This window comes from Lactuca virosa, chromosome 3 (assembly GCF_052849685.1).
Source record: "Lactuca virosa cultivar CGN04683 chromosome 3, Lactuca_virosa_CGN04683_v6, whole genome shotgun sequence".
Lineage (NCBI taxonomy): Eukaryota > Viridiplantae > Streptophyta > Magnoliopsida > Asterales > Asteraceae > Lactuca > Lactuca virosa.
In genome coordinates, this window is record NC_136428.1 from 376426209 (window position 1) to 376442512 (window position 16304).

General features: G+C 34.7%; 1 long non-coding RNA gene across 7 annotated transcripts in view; it reads left to right on the plus strand.

The window, feature by feature from the left end:
- Window positions 1–4276: 4276 nt before the first annotated feature.
- LOC145167668 (uncharacterized) overlaps window positions 4277–16304 on the plus strand; it is a 29339-nt gene continuing 17311 nt past the window's right edge. For 2 of the 7 annotated variants that reach the window (XR_013741324.1, XR_013741323.1), the window contains exons 1-5: window positions 4281–4968; window positions 5475–5603; window positions 5689–5809; window positions 6747–6861; window positions 6943–7086. This is a non-coding gene — a long non-coding RNA (uncharacterized LOC145167668). Of the gene's footprint in view, window positions 4969–5075; window positions 5263–5474; window positions 5604–5688; window positions 5810–6099; window positions 6231–6392; window positions 6475–6746; window positions 6862–6942; window positions 7087–16304 lie in introns of all 7 variants that reach the window. The other 5 variants (XR_013741321.1, XR_013741325.1, XR_013741322.1 and 2 more) reach the window with 5 other exon arrangements.

Below are 16304 nucleotides of genomic sequence, written 5' to 3' on the forward strand. Positions count from 1 at the left end.
TTTCATTTTCACATCTTTGGAATGCTACCAGTAACTTCAACAAGATTTTACAGATCTGAGAAGGTGGGTTTGAGAGTGTTTACAAAGCAAGAATCAGACTTTCAGAAACTCAAAATAATTTCATTGCCCAAAGGCCCACACAGCTTTACGAATTAAGTCTCCTTCTCGCGGCAGGCGTCACGGACTCACGGTGTTAAAAAACTTCTATTCTCCGTCAAACTGTGCGACGACGAAGACAAGGGGATCAATCCGAACACCGATCTATTGTTGTTAGTTGTTAACAGCTGAAAATTAGCTTTCTGAAGGTAAGATGTTTATTTATTTTGCCGCTTAGTAATTGATGAGATTTGCTGCTAATGTTACGAACCCTATGAGGAAATATCGCGCTCCGGTTCCCTATTTCTGGTTGAGTTTTTTTTTCTTTTTCAAATAATTAACTTAATTGTTTGGAATTTATGCATAATATAAGGTGAATCGAAGGAACTATTGTGTCATTAGTGTTGCCCATAACCTGTTTGTTAAATTGTCTAAGTGTGTTTTGCTTCCATTTTTATTTATTTTGGTTCGAGACACAGGGATCTCTTCCCTTTATGTGTTGGTTAAGGGCTCATTAAGCACAGATTCAAGATAGATGTTAAGCAGACATCACTACCACCATATCATTATATATATATAAACTGCTAATACACATTGCTAGATGAACTGTGACTTTTAGGGACAAAAACCCAACTAGTGTGACTAAAGTAACATATAAAATCAGTTATACTTTATATAGAATACTTTGATTTACTACTAGTTTTAACATGTTTGTTTGGAATGTTACTTAAAGTTTTCTTGGTGGCTATTACAATTGGCTAAAGTTTTATCATGAGTTTTATTTTTCATATTTTTTTTCAGATGTTTCAAGATTTACCTATGGATTGTTTGCCATCATTGAGTTCATTTCCTTTACAACTCCCCCACATAAAGTTATTCTGACAGAATGTCATTCTCATAGAATGTCAGCGTGTTTTTAAGTGGTTTAAGGGTCAAACATATACAAGACATCTAGGAACGAACCAAGAAGGTGAATGGGGATTCTTTCAAGAATGACGATATTTTTTTGCAACAGATTTCAAGAATGACAGAATACACTCAGTTAGAATTTAAAATGATAATTGCACTTAAAGTTTAATGCACTTTTTGTTTACAACATTCTGCTAGAATGAAATCACGAATTCCAATTCTATCATAATAGAATCTTGAATTCCAAGTCAACTTAAGCAGTAAATTATCAAACACACCACATAATGGAATCATGTAACCAATTTTGTCAGAATAGAATTGGTCTCCATTCTTGTTAGTGGTCTCCCTTCTATCAGAACTTATTGTTTTATTCTATTTGAATGTACTAACATTTTTAATATTTGAAAGTTGATTATATTTTTCTTTATGGATTTAGGTTTTTAAGAGGTTGTCATTGATGTGGAAAAGAAAGAAAATACGGAGAACAAGAGTGTATTCTAGTAGAATATATTCTGCTAGTATGTATAAAGTGATTCTTAGCAATAATATTCTTTCAGAATTGATTCCTTTTTAATCATTTTTAGTTATAACCTTCAAGAATAAATGTAATTCGTAACCATTATTAGCCATATATTTTTTTTTTAAAATGAATGTAATTGTTGTTTATAGTCTTATTCTGTAAGATTAATGAAATTATTAATTCTTAAAGAATAAAATGTGTTTCATATAAAATCGGAATTTTTTAGAAAATGTTATTCTTGATAATATATGTTGTATAAATCTTTCAGAATGTTAATTATCATAAATATGTTGAATGAGATTCTGTAAAAATAAAATCGGGAATATTTTTACTAGTTTATGGTTGACATTTGGTCGTTATGAAAGAATAAATTCGATTATTATTCAAATTACGTTGAAATTAAAATTAAAGTAATTAAAAAAAATTCAGATTTTTAAAATTAAGATAATTAATGATCCATTAAAATCTGAAATTCTTCTTTTTTAAATATAGTTAATTGTCCAAAATACCCTTATGATGAAATTTATGTGATTATATGATACATGTTATCCTATTATAATATCATAGACCCTCAAACCATGACCATTAATTATATTCATCCATTGTTCCGGAATTATCCTTATGGGCACACAATAGATGTAAGGAATACAACAACCTAGCCCTATATATATATATATATATATATATATATATATATATATATATATATATATATTTATATCCTTATGGGCACACAATAGATGTAAGGAATACAACAACCTAGCCCTATATATATATATATATATATATATATATATATATATATATATATATATATATATATATATGATCAAGTAGGAACTCAAAAAATTATAGGAACCGTGAGGACAATTTTTTAGGCTTAAGATTGAAAAAATAAATGGCCAGTATTTGATTTTATTATCGTCAAAATCTCGCAAGATGATTTGACATTTTCATAATTAATTGCGAGATTTTGATAATTTCCGATGAAGGTTGATTGTTTGGAGGGTACAAGTGACAAAAACAAAAAGATTAAAAGAAAAAGGAAAAAAACTTGGCCATGTGGCCTCTTCAGGCGCTGACACGTGCCCCCAGCCCAATATTACAAGTGTCCAACCCTTATTGGCTAGGGAATTTTTGTCCCCTTAGTTTTTCGGCCATAATTTTGTTTTCTTTGAACAAAAACATTATGAAAAAACCAAAGTTCTTAAAGTTTAATACTCTACAAAATGAGCACAATCATAAAAATATGAAAAAAATTATTTTTTTTCTTTTTATATCTATTTTTTTATATTTGTAAAAAAAACACAGAAAAAAAAAAGTTCTCCAAAAATCATAAAAACTTAAGAAATAATTATACTCACTATTCTAATGACTTTCTCAAAATAATTTTTAAAAAATAAGGTGTTGTAGATACCAAACTTGATTTTAAAAGTTTAGAAGGTTTTTAAAAAACTATTTAACATAATTTGATCCAAATAGACATGATTCAAAATATTAATGATTTAAAAATATTATGATTCAATATGTTTAAGGTCCTTAACTTGTTATGATATAAAAATATTTTGATTCAAATATTTAATGATTCTTAATTATTATATTTTTTATGATTCAAAAAATATGATGATCCAAATATTGTACTGAACAAAAACTTTATTTAATTCAATATATTATTATCAAAATTAAGATGATCCAAAAATATATAATGCATAATATCGTTATGATTCAAAATACAATGATTCAAAATTTTATGATCCAAAAATAAAAAAATTAATATATATATATATATATATATATATATATATATATATATATGAACGGAAAATATTATGATCCTTAATATTCTTCTTATTTAAATTTTATAATTGTTAAACATTTAAAACTCAAGCCGAAAATAAAGAAATTAACAAAATAAAAACGAAAATAAATAAAAAAAAAAACCAACTATCTTAAAATATGTAGTAAAAATATTAAAAATAACAAAAGAAAAACCAAAAAGAAAATGAAAAAAATAACTTTTTAAAAAAATTAAAAAAAAAAATAAAATAATAACAAAAAATTAAAAAAAAAACGGAAAACAATTAAAAAAAACGTTAAAACCGAGCATGTATCTGCTTAATTTTTTTTTTGAATTTTTTTTAATTAAAAATAAAACAAAACGAAAATAAATGAAAATGGAAAAAAAAACTCATTTAAATGACGTTCCATGGACATTAGTCGCACATGATTATTCCCTCGAGTCTGTATTACATTCCATGCATGTGCGCTGCATGCGAACGCGTCACGACTAAGTAAATAGGTTTGACGTTTGCACCCTTGATGAAATTCTTGTTGGAGAATAGTCTTCGCCGTTCCTACCAATTTTTGGGTTCCGACCGGATCCGGACCCTATATATATATATATATATATATATATATATATATATATATATATATATATATATATATATATATATATATAGAGAGAGAGAGAGAGAGAGAGAGGAATGATCATTTGAGAACTTATTGTTTCCCGAGAACCCGAGAACTAAAGGTGGAGCGTTAGATCAAAACTTTTAATGACTTATATCAAAACTGACATAATTGTAAATATCAATTATTTTAATGTTATCTTAGACTTTTTAAAAATGATGAGAGGGGTATATTGGGCATAAAATATATAATATCCTAATAATCAGTTTAATTAATTAATAAAACGTCATTTTCTCCTTTTTTTTAGCCACAGACTTTATTTCTCTTTCTCTATATTTGTCTATCTCTTACACACACACACATTACATTATTCATCACTCTGCCATGGGGAGGTGTCGCATCCGTCGTCGAAAACATTGACGAGAGACCGAGAAATCTCTCATTCATAGTCGATTTGATCAAGTGCAAACATAATATCATGTACGATTCATATAATCTGTTGATTGTGCTTCTAATTCTCGATCATGTTCATCTGTGAATTGTTATTCTTAATCCTTTATTAACGATATCACCATTGAATCCTGTGCTTATTCTTGACTGTTAAAATTGTTATGATCGATCTCTGATTTGAAACAGAAACCATTCGATTTAGCTCTCAATTTCAATGGTCGAATTCAATTGCAGAGTCTCATCATTCACGTTCAAAAATCTCTTTCATTCCTTCCTCATGTCATCATCTTGCCTTCTGATGTTGTCGCCTCATCAATCGATGTGAGGATGTGAACACCAAAATCCTCCAACGATCGAGATTGATCCTGGTTATTAGGATACCATAAGTCTTCAACATTAATCTCTCTCTCTCTCTCTCTCTCTCTCTCTCTCTCTCTCTCTCTCTCTCTCTCTCTCTCTCTCTCTCTCTCTCTCGTCACCATTAAACCACCTACTCCTAATCAACAGTGATTGTGAAATCTCACCGAGGATAGAAATCGCACATACAAACTCGAAGTAGATCCATTTTCATCGTGAATCAGGTACATTCATCTAAATCCCTAGAAATTGGATTTTTTTCTTTCTCATGCGGATGTTCAATTAATAAATTTGTGTCTCCGCCACAACATTGTTCTGCAACTAATTGTAGGTGCACAAGAATTCTTAATGGATGGATTTGAGCTTCACCCGTAGCATAAATTACAATCACATTACAGAAAATGCTGCTTCAGGAGCAACAATCATGACAGTTGCTTCATGAACAGTTGGCCCAAAATCAGATGTTAAACTACCTTGTTTTTGGTCCTTTAGGCTTTAGTGATGCTGTCAAACTTAAGGTTTTTCATATACTTGATTAATTTTATACTTAAGACTTAAGAGTTAGACAATATGTGGAACCCCATTAGATAATATGCAAATTGCAGGGAGAATGTTTAGTCTTGTCTCCCTTAACATCATGGAGAAAGATTTAACTAAGTGTTGATTAAAGCGTAACCTTTGAGGAAATACTAAGAAAGATATTGGATTGTCTTTCAATCCATGGCTACAGGTGGTTCTTGGCTTGGATTAAACTCTAGTATGTGCCTATGAGACATCTAGTTTACCTGATAGTGTTCGAAAACAAGCTAAAGATGTTGGATTGACATGGTTTGAGCTAGAATGCATAGCTTTTGAGAAGGTGAGAAACGGTTATATTCATACATCACTCTTAATAATCTTCATTATTCATATAAAGTTAACTGATAACATATCTGGATCTGAAGGAATATGATGGAAATCTCAAGATCAACTATGTGATAGTATTTGAACGCCCTGGACTGCATAAATTTCTTTCCCAACTTAGCAAAGTTGCTGATCTTGTACTATTTACAGAAGGAATTGAAGGTTTGCTTATGACTTTACTTTTTTTTTAATATCTGATATTATTATTTTTTCTTGAATATCTGATATTGAATCAAAGATGGTAAAAACAAGGTAGTTGTTTGATTACATTTTTATGTGGTGTGGGGACTGCAAATAACATTGGTGTAATATCCTTCAACAAGAGTAGTTTCAAGGAAGGTTGCAGCTGCCTTTGGGTTTTTCTTTCACTGTGATTCATAGTAGTACTTTTATTTTGAAATTGAAATGGAAAACACAAAGTAGTTGTTTGATTACGTTTTTATTTGGTGTAGGGACAACAAATAAAATTGGTGTAGTATTAGTGTTAGGTAGAGATCTGGTAGTAGTTCCAAAACTGGTTCATCTTGCACTCTCATCACCCAAATTTTCCCGAGAATGGCATATAAAAGATACTTGGATGCAGGTGTTATTATCACCATTATTATCTTTGTTTATGTTTATGGGTTCAATACAAGATATAGCTAAGCAATTGAATTTTCTCTCTATCCAATTAAATATGAATGTGATTTCAATTCCTATAAGTGAAATTCATTGTTAATACTAATGTTCTTTTCTCTATTTTTAGGCAATTTGTGATGAATTCTTTGGCTAATTTATCTACCGAGATAAGTTTCAACAAAGATTATTCGTTGAACTAGCTTTCTCATGTGAATCTCTTTTTGTTATTAATATTATTGTAGTAATCTTAAATCATAGTTATCTGTTCACTTTCTAATATATATATATATATATATATATATATATATATATATATATATATATATATATATATATATATATATATATATATATATATATATATATGCATGAGAACTCAACTATATAATAAGATTCTTAATTATTTATGTATATTTTATGTTGGATACTCTTTCTTATATATTTGAGTTGAAATTCGATATCGGTACTTGTCTGGAATTAGGTGAAGTACATAGAGAGGTGGGACTCCCTCCTTATATTCTTAATATTCCAAATGAGTAAATGGATTAGGTCAAGAAGCAGGTGCACCATTAGGAGCTCATACCAATGTTCACAAGGTCTAGTTCTTATTTCCTTTAAATTTTATTCACCTCTTTCATGCAAAATTATTAAAATGGTGAAAAGTGATTCTTTTACAGATTGCATTCATGGGAAGCAGTGTCATATATAATTATATATGCATGAGAACTCAATTATAAAAGTGAAAGAACAAGACTAGTATGAAGAACAAGGACCGCCACGTGGATATGATTCAAAGTGTCATCCAACAACTCTTCCATCAGGTCAATCATAATTGATAATGGTTCATGTTGGAGTTTTCTTGAATTTTTGTTTTTGTCTGAATCATGTTGTGATGGTTATAAGTAAATCACATGTAAGTTATATGTGAATTACATGTGATTCACATGTAAATCACAAGTGAATCACATATGAATCACATGTGATTCAAATGTAAATCACATGTAACTCACATATGAATTACATGTGATTCACATGTAATTCACATATGAATCACATGTGATTCACATGAAAATCACAAGTGAATCACATATGAATTACATGTGATTCGCATGTAAATCACATGTAATTCACATATGAATTACATGTGATTCATATGTGATTTACTTGTGATTCACATGTAAATCACATCTGAATTACATCTACATGCATACATGTATTTTGTGTGAGTATTCTTCGTTAATTTTTTTTATTTTTTATTGTGAATTTCACATTTGAAAATTAAAATATACAATCACATGTGAATATCACATTATATAATCACATGTGAATCTTACATGATATAATCACATGTGATTCTTACATGATATATACATATGCATTTTTTGTGAGTGTTCTTGCATTAATCATGATGAGATAAAAACTCTAAAGATCGATTGGATTCAAATAGGTATAAGCAATCAAAGACAAAATATAGATCAAGAATGTGTCGAATGATTATAAATCACAGCCTCAAAAGAGGTCGATGAAGAACTTCTACTGTAGAAGTGTGTAGGGTTTACAATGACACGATTAGAAATTACACGATGTTGCATGCACCTTAAATAATAAAACCCTAATCATTAAACACGGGTGGACAGGCCCAACCCGGATATACAAAAGACTAAATACAAAGGCCCAAAAGATGCAACACTTAATACTCAACAATCTCCCCCTTTGTTTCGATTGAGGCGAGAGTCCTTCACGGCTGAGTTCGCTTCTGCACTTCAAAAACTTTCGGAATGAAGCTCAGCAGAACCTTTGCGAACTTGGATATACCATTGAATCATATCTGAAAAGCACTTCTTGTCGCCTTTGCTGTTACCCCTGTGCTTGTTGACAAAGTCCAAGACATACTCCAGGCAACCAGTAGTAAACAGATGCTTATCAGCAAGAAAGAAGCAAACCTTATGAAAGTCTGCATCGTTTCGTTCTTTCAACTGAAAGGCCACATACCATCCTTCCTTTTGTATCTTCCCAGGCTTTAACTTCTCAAAACCTTTTGGGACTTCCTTAGGGAGAACACTCGGTTTCCTTCGCAGGACAGCAGCAATCTCCATATCCATTTTGCCTACCTCTTGAATGTATGAGATCAACATCAGCTTGAGGTGAGAAATAACATGCTCCTATTTCTGCCTGTCTCTCAGCAACAAGTTATAAAGCATGATCCAGTCATAAGGGTTAAGGCATGGCAGATCAGCAAGGTTGAATTCGTGGACCAGATTGGATGTACCTCTCACAACCTTGAACTTCGCATTTGGGAAGCTGTCGATTTCAATTGGACCAGTGACCTTCACAGCCGTAATCTTGCTCGCACTCCACGTCTCGTATTGTGGCTTCATATGCTTGAGATAGAACGATCAAAGTAAGTGGTCTGCGCCGCTATCTGTTGTTGGGACATTCGCTACTTTCACAAAGCTGCGAAACCTGAAAGCTTTTGGAGTGATCAGAAGGTCCAGCTGCGAATCTTGTATATTCTGAAGATCGAATGACACAACTGGTTCCAGCCAATACTGACTTGGAATATCCACAGCTTCACTTTGAATACGCTTCAGAGTCCACACTGGAAATAAAAGCTTTCGGCTTTCCAGCGTGACCGGACCTTCACGTTCAGCTTTTTCTTTCACTTCGGCCTCGCGAATTATTCTTTGGTGTTCTTCCATCTGAGCTTCACGTTCCTTTCTTCTTTTTAGCTCATTTCTGTCAGGCTCTTCATCTTCACTGTTATCGATAATTGGTTCTTCACTGAAAAAGCTTTTCTTTTCCTTTTGGATCAATTTTGCTTTTAGGCTTGTTAATGGGCTTGACTGAAGGTTTGGGGTCTTTCTTTTTAGATTGTGTCACACCTTCTCCCCCTCGTTTTGGAATAGAGCTTGATTCCGGATGTGACATCCCCAAAATCACGGCCAGAAAAGACCGATTTGTTTATGCTTTGTTTTATAAATCAGAGTAATCTTTAAAAAAAAACAGTTGCGGAATTTGTTCCCAAAACAAAATGTGATAAGAATTTATCAAACAATTTCTTTAAAGAAATGTATTTTCATTAAATAACAAAATCTCGGGATGTCATGTTCCGATACAGACCAAAAGCATAAACAGTATAAAATAGACCTTACAACAGTCATTTATAACTACTGATCTATAATCCAAAATCTCTCGTCAAGTCCACCAACTTATACTCTTGTGCCATTACCTGTAATGCAAAGAAAACTGGGTGGGTCAGGCTTGGGAGCCTGGTGAGCGTATAAGGTTTTCAACCCACAATAATATAATTATTATATTTAATCATCAAACAATCAACTCAATTACCCATCCCCATTATCTTCATTTAGTCTTCCCTAAAGATATTATCCTAAGGGTCATCTCCTATATCATATTTACCTCTCATCTCCTTACATCTTATTTCCTTATATGTTTGTTCCTAAAAACTTTTCCTAAGGATCATCGCCTACATCGCATAGACAATACTAATTCGGGGATCACTCCCTCAATATGTGTCTAGTAAGGGTTAGGGTATCATCGCATGATTACGCAGCCACAACATCGCCTCGACTCGTAAATCATAATAAGGGTTAGACTATCATCGCATTAATACGCAGCCACAACATCACCGGGACTCGTAATTCATAATAAGGGTTAGACTATCATCGCATGAATACGCAGCCACAACATCGCCTGGACTCGTAATTCATAACAAGGGTTATACTATCATCGCATGGATACGCAGCCACAACATCGACTGGACTCGTAATTCATCACCTATCTATCATCACCTAATTATCATCACCATTATATCCTCACCCATCTCTTATCACATTATTTCATCACACACCAACTATTTCATCTACCCATGTTCTACCCAACATATTTGTAGATATAAATTACATATACAGTTTAAAACTATTTAAAAACTCGTATAAAACATTCATTAAGCATCCATCTCAAGTAAACAAACAAAGTATAAACACATAACATGTATTTCACAGCAAATACTTCATATCTATGTGTTAGAAGAAAGTAACTACACACTCACTTGATTAGACGATTCTCGGACAGCACTACGGCTCGTAAAGTAGTATTCTTCGGTAAAACTGGAAGATCTTCACACACCGGGCTTCTCGCAGGCAGAGCTTCGGCTCGGAAACTCTTTTCTTCTCGGTATCTTCGGGCTTCGGGACTTGCTTCGTGTCTCGGGATGATACCGGGGCTTCGGCGGGTTAAAATAGGGCTTAGAGAGGGTATCGGGAGTGGGAGAGAAGATATTGAGCAACCAAACTCGGCTGCCCCTTGAATTCTATTTATAGGGCCATTTTTCTAGATTCACGTCGTGAATCTCAAATATTCACGTCGTGAGTTCAATAGTCATCAGGTGCGTCATCGCAACTTGCGTCTGTCAGGCTCCAGAAGTCATAAATACTGAGTTCACGTGGTGAACACTGTATTCACGTCGTGAAGTCTGACAGTTTTGGGGTTTCGTGCCCCGAACTTCAGAAATTCATAACTTTCGCATACGAACTCCGTTTTTGACGTTCTTTATATGCACGCGTAGGTGAGATTACACTCTACAACTCTCGTTTAGACTCTGTCGGCTAATTTTGAATTTATTTTTATTATATTATTTTTAGTAGGCCGGGACAGGAAAACTCCGTTAGAAATCCATAACTTCTTCGTCTGACGTCCATTTTCGTCTGTCTTTTTACCGTTGGACTACTATCAATGAGATCTTCGATTCTCATTTAGATCGTTTCGGCTAGAAATCACTCGATCTCATATTCGAACTTCGGGCTGCATACTGCTAATGCTGAAACTTCGAAAAATCATAACTTCCTCATACGAAGTCAGATTTAGATGTTCTTTTTATGCACGCTCTCGTTTTAACGTATTCTACGACTTTCATTTAGATCGCTAAGGCTAAATATCGCTCTAACGTAAATTCACTATTTACGTCGCGCTGTGTCGTGCCGGTTCTGTCGCGAAACTTCGACATGTAATAACTTCTTCGTTATAACTCGGATTTCGGCGTTCTTTATATGTACGGAATCCTTGTAACATATACTACAACTTAGTTAAGATTAATCCCTATAAATAATCTTCCATAAAAAAGTCATTTTTGATGCTTATCGTCTCTAAATTGAATAGCCCGGATCTACGGGCGTTACAATTATTTCCCCCTTAGGATGATTACGTCCCGGAATCATCAACGAAATAGGAATTGTATAATGATTCCATACGTTATCTCTTCATCCTAGGTAATAACTGTAAGTTCTATGTTTCCTCGAAAGAGTATCTAACTCTTGGACTTCTCGATAGCAGGTAGTGCTCAATCCTGCATCTGCTCTTTGTACTATGTTGGACTTTCAATCGTAACCTTCAAGTTACAAAATAAATCCTTATTGAGGACTCCTTCTTCTTCTTAGGATAAGTACTTTCCTTTATCTATTGTAACAGACCGATGGGTCGTGTTCTAATGACCTCTCATCGTATGATGCAACGCTTAGACTCAAGTCTCTTAGAGTCAAATTCCAGAATGGAATATACCTTCCTTCATATTCTAATGTGATATAATCACATCTTTACATGTAGCATTTCTAGCTACAAGCTTCCTTAACAAGGAGCGCGATGCTATCGATCGCATTGATTTCAATCTTCTGACTTACGTCAGATGCTACCTCGAACTTGGTTCTATGAACCACGTAACAAACTCATCGTAGTTGGACTCAATTTGATATGACCGCTAGGGTCAGAATATCAATCATCTTCTTAGTCACTACCGAAACAATGGTAACGACATACTTGAATAAAACGAGACCAATCACTAGCTTCTTGGTAACCTTGTGACTTTCCCTGATCCAAGCGTGAGTCATGTGCTTCCAGTAGTATAGATATCTACTACTATTCACACCTACTCATACTAGTCCCAAGTATTGTCTCGCAGTCCCCAAGTCCTAAAATCACAAAACATTTTAACACATACAAATGTGTCCAATTTATCATACAAATTTTCCTAGACTCTACTAGGACTTCTTCCATGCGTATCTGCAATCATCAATTCTACTTCAACTCGGTTGGTGATGGCAATTCCAGACGATGGGACAACTTCAAGAATTACACCAATCGTTCCACCATCCTGCCAATCGAAGGTGTACCTCAGACGTACCGTACTCCTCTAAACGTTCCGTTATTTTATCAGACATATTCTAAAGGCAAGATATCACTCTTACGATATCGTCCGATAGGTTTCATTCACTATCATAAGCCTCTCATTTCCTCCATTTACTCAATTCTCTACGAGTCTTCACCATAACGCTTTGTACATCCAAGCAGACGTTCGGTGCACCGGGCGAGAATTCAAGATAAGAAAGCTTTATTTACGATAGACGTATAAATCTCCTTATCACTCCGAAACGTTTACATGCTAGTTCTAATATCGTAGCCGTACGCTTAGAATCCTAAACACATAAGGTTTCCAGACCCGGTCGGCAACAGACCATAGATCCGAACAAATAATATCATATATGGCAAACATTTAACATTTAGCACATAAAAGCATTTTATGCATCTTTCCTAAAATATACTAGTGCTCGTGTCTTAAAATATGGTAGACACTCATCTCACAATCATCGCTTAGCATTCTAAGTTTAAGTCTAGAAATCCTACAAATTCCTAGTTCGCTTAAACTAATGCTCTGATACCAACTGTGACATCCCCAAAATCACGGCCAGAAAAGACCGATTTGTTTATGCTTTGTTTTATAAATCAGAGTAATCTTTTAAAGAAAACAGTTGCGGAATTTGTTCCCAAAACAAAATGTGATAAGAATTTATCAAAGCATTTCTTTAAAGAAATGTATTTTCATTAAATAACAAAATCTCGGGATGTCATGTTCCGATACAGACCAAACGCATAAACAGTATAAAATAGACCTTACAACAGTCATTTATAACTACTGATCTATAATCCAAAATCTCTCGTCAAGTCCACCAACTTATACTCTTGTGTCATTACCTGTAATGCAAAGAAAACTGGGTGGGTCAGGCTTGGGAGCCTGTGAGCGTATAGGGTTTTCAACCCACAATAATATAATTATTATATTTAATCATCAAACAATCAACTCAATTACCCATCCCCATTATCTTCATTTAATCTTCCCTAAAGATATTATCCTAAGGGTCATCTCCTATATCATATTTACCTCTCATCTCCTTACATCTTATTTCCTTATATGTTTGGTCCTAAAAACTTTTCCTAAGGATCATCGCCTACATCGCATAGACAATACTAATTTGGGGATCACTCCCTCAATATGTGTCTAGTAAGGGTTAGGGTATCATCGCATGATTACGAAGCCACATCATCGCCTGGACTCGTAAATCATATTAAGGGTTAGACTATCATCGCATGAATATGCAGCCACAACATCACATGGACTCGTAATTCATAATAAGGGTTAGACTATCATCGCATGAATACGCAGCCACAACATCGCATGGACTCGTAATTCATAACAAGGGTTAGACTATCATCGCATGAATACGCAGTCACAACATCGCCTGGACTCGTAATTCATCACCTATCTATCATCACCTAATTATCATCACCATTATATCCTCACCGATCTCTTATCACATTATTTCATCACACACCAACTATTTCATCTACCCATGTTCTACCCAACATATTTGTAGATATAAATTACATATACAGTTTAAAACTATTTAAAAACTCGTATAAAACATTCATTCAACATCCATCTCAAGTAAACAAACAAATTATAAACACATAGCACGTATTTCACAGCAAATACTTCATATCTATGTGTTAGAAGAAAGTAACTACACACTCACTTGATTAGACGATTCTCGGACAGCATTACGGCTCGTAAAGTAGTATTCTTCGGTAAAACTGGAAGATCTTCACACACCGGGCTTCTCGCAGGCAGAGCTTCGGCTCGGAAACTCTTTTCTTCTCGGGATCTTCGGGCTTCGGGACTTGCTTCGTGTCTCGGGATGATACCGGGGCTTCGGGGGGTTAAAATAGGGCTTAGAAAGGGTATCGGGAGTGGGAGAGAAGAGATTGAGCAACCAAACTCAGCTGCCCCTTGAATTCTATTTATAGGGCCATTTTTCTGGATTCACGTCGTGAATCTCAAATATTCACGTCGTGAGTTCAATAGTCATCAGGTGCGTCATCGCAACTTGCGTCTGTCAGGCTCCATAAGTCATAAATACTGAGTTCACGTGGTGAACACGGTATTCACGTCGTGAACTCTGACAGTTTTGGGGTTTCGCGCCCCGAACTTCAGAAATTCATAACTTTCGCATACGAACTCCGTTTTTAACGTTCTTTATATGCACGCGTAGGTGAGATTACGCCCTACAACTCTCGTTTAGACTCCGTCGGCTAATTTTGAATTTATATTTATTATATTTTTTATATTATTTTTAGTAGGCCGGAACAGGAAAACTCCGTTAGAAATCCATAACTTCTTCGTCTGACGTCCGTTTTCATCTGTCTTTTTACCGTTGGACTACTATCGATGAGATCTTCGATTCTCATTTAGATCATTTCCGCTAGAAATCACTCGATCTCATATCCGAACTTCGGGCTGCATACTGCTAATGCTGAAACTTCGAAAAATCATAACTTCCTCATACGAAGTCAGATTTAGATGTTCTTTTTATGCACGCTCTTGGTTTAACGTATTCTACGACTTTCATTTAGATCGCTAAGGCCAAATATCGCTCTAACGTAAATTAACTATTTACGTCGCGCTGTGTCGTGCCGGTTCTGTCTCGAAACTTCGACACGTAATAACTTCTTCGTTATAACTCGGATTTCGGCGTTCTTTATATGTACGGAATCCTTGTAACATATACTACAACTTAGTTAAGATTAATGCCTCTAAATAATCTTCCATCAAAAAGTCATTTTTTATGCTTATCGTCTCTAAATTGAATAGCCCGGATCTACGGGCGTTACACCGGAACACCTTCCAATCTGTGAAGCCTGGCAAAGGCAGGCCTGAGTTTCTCAGAGAGATGCTTCTTGACCGTTATCATGATCATCGATTCATGAGTCTCAATAATATCTAAAAGCATTGCATTGACATCTGCTATACAGCTTTTCATAACTGCTTTCTTAGATAGCAGATCATTGACTCGTTTCTCAGCATTCTCTAACTTGACTATCAAGACTTTCACCTTTTCAGTCTTTATAGCAAGAGCATCCATGACTTTTCTCTCGACGGCTAAGTCTTCCTGAAGCTTTTTGATCTTCGAGGAAATGGAGGAATTGAAGTCAGCATGGTCAGTTTAAAGACTAGTGCGAACCTGTTCAAGTTTCGCTTTCTCTGTTTTAAGAGTTGAGCACAGGCTAGAAATAACTACATTAGCCTTCGTAGTGTTGGACTCAAAGGAGCACTGAAATTTCTCCATAAACGCACGAGCATCAATAATTAGTTTATCGACTTTTTCAGTCGTGTTGTTGCAGACAGAAGCATAAGCATCTACCGCCTTGTTCGTCTTTTCAAGGTTGGTGGAGTGCTCTTTCGTAAGAGTCTCAAGGAACGATTTGATTGTTTCTTGTGAATAGTCTTCACCAGGTGAATCCTTGGATGATTGGAGAAACGAATCTAGTTTTTCATGAATCGCCTTGAGTTTCCCTCTCGTGACAGGAGCTTCGTCATCACTTTCAGTCCTAATGTTGAATGGAATGTAGGTGAATCCTGCGAAGTCGTCATCATCATCACCATAGATCATGTCTGGATCATTCTGGCGGAAAGGAGAAATAGGTGGTGTTGAATGACCAGCTGCGAAATCTGAAGCTCCTTCCCCCGCATCAAATGCTTTGACAGTTACTGAAGGCTCAACAGTGGATGTTGTGGTGGTTGCAGTAGAATCAGTGAAAAGACGGGTTTGAACTTAAGAAACTCCCAATGAAACCGATGGGTAAGAGGCAATGGAAATGGGAGTTTAGATAGTGGCAGTAGGAGAAGAGACAGAAA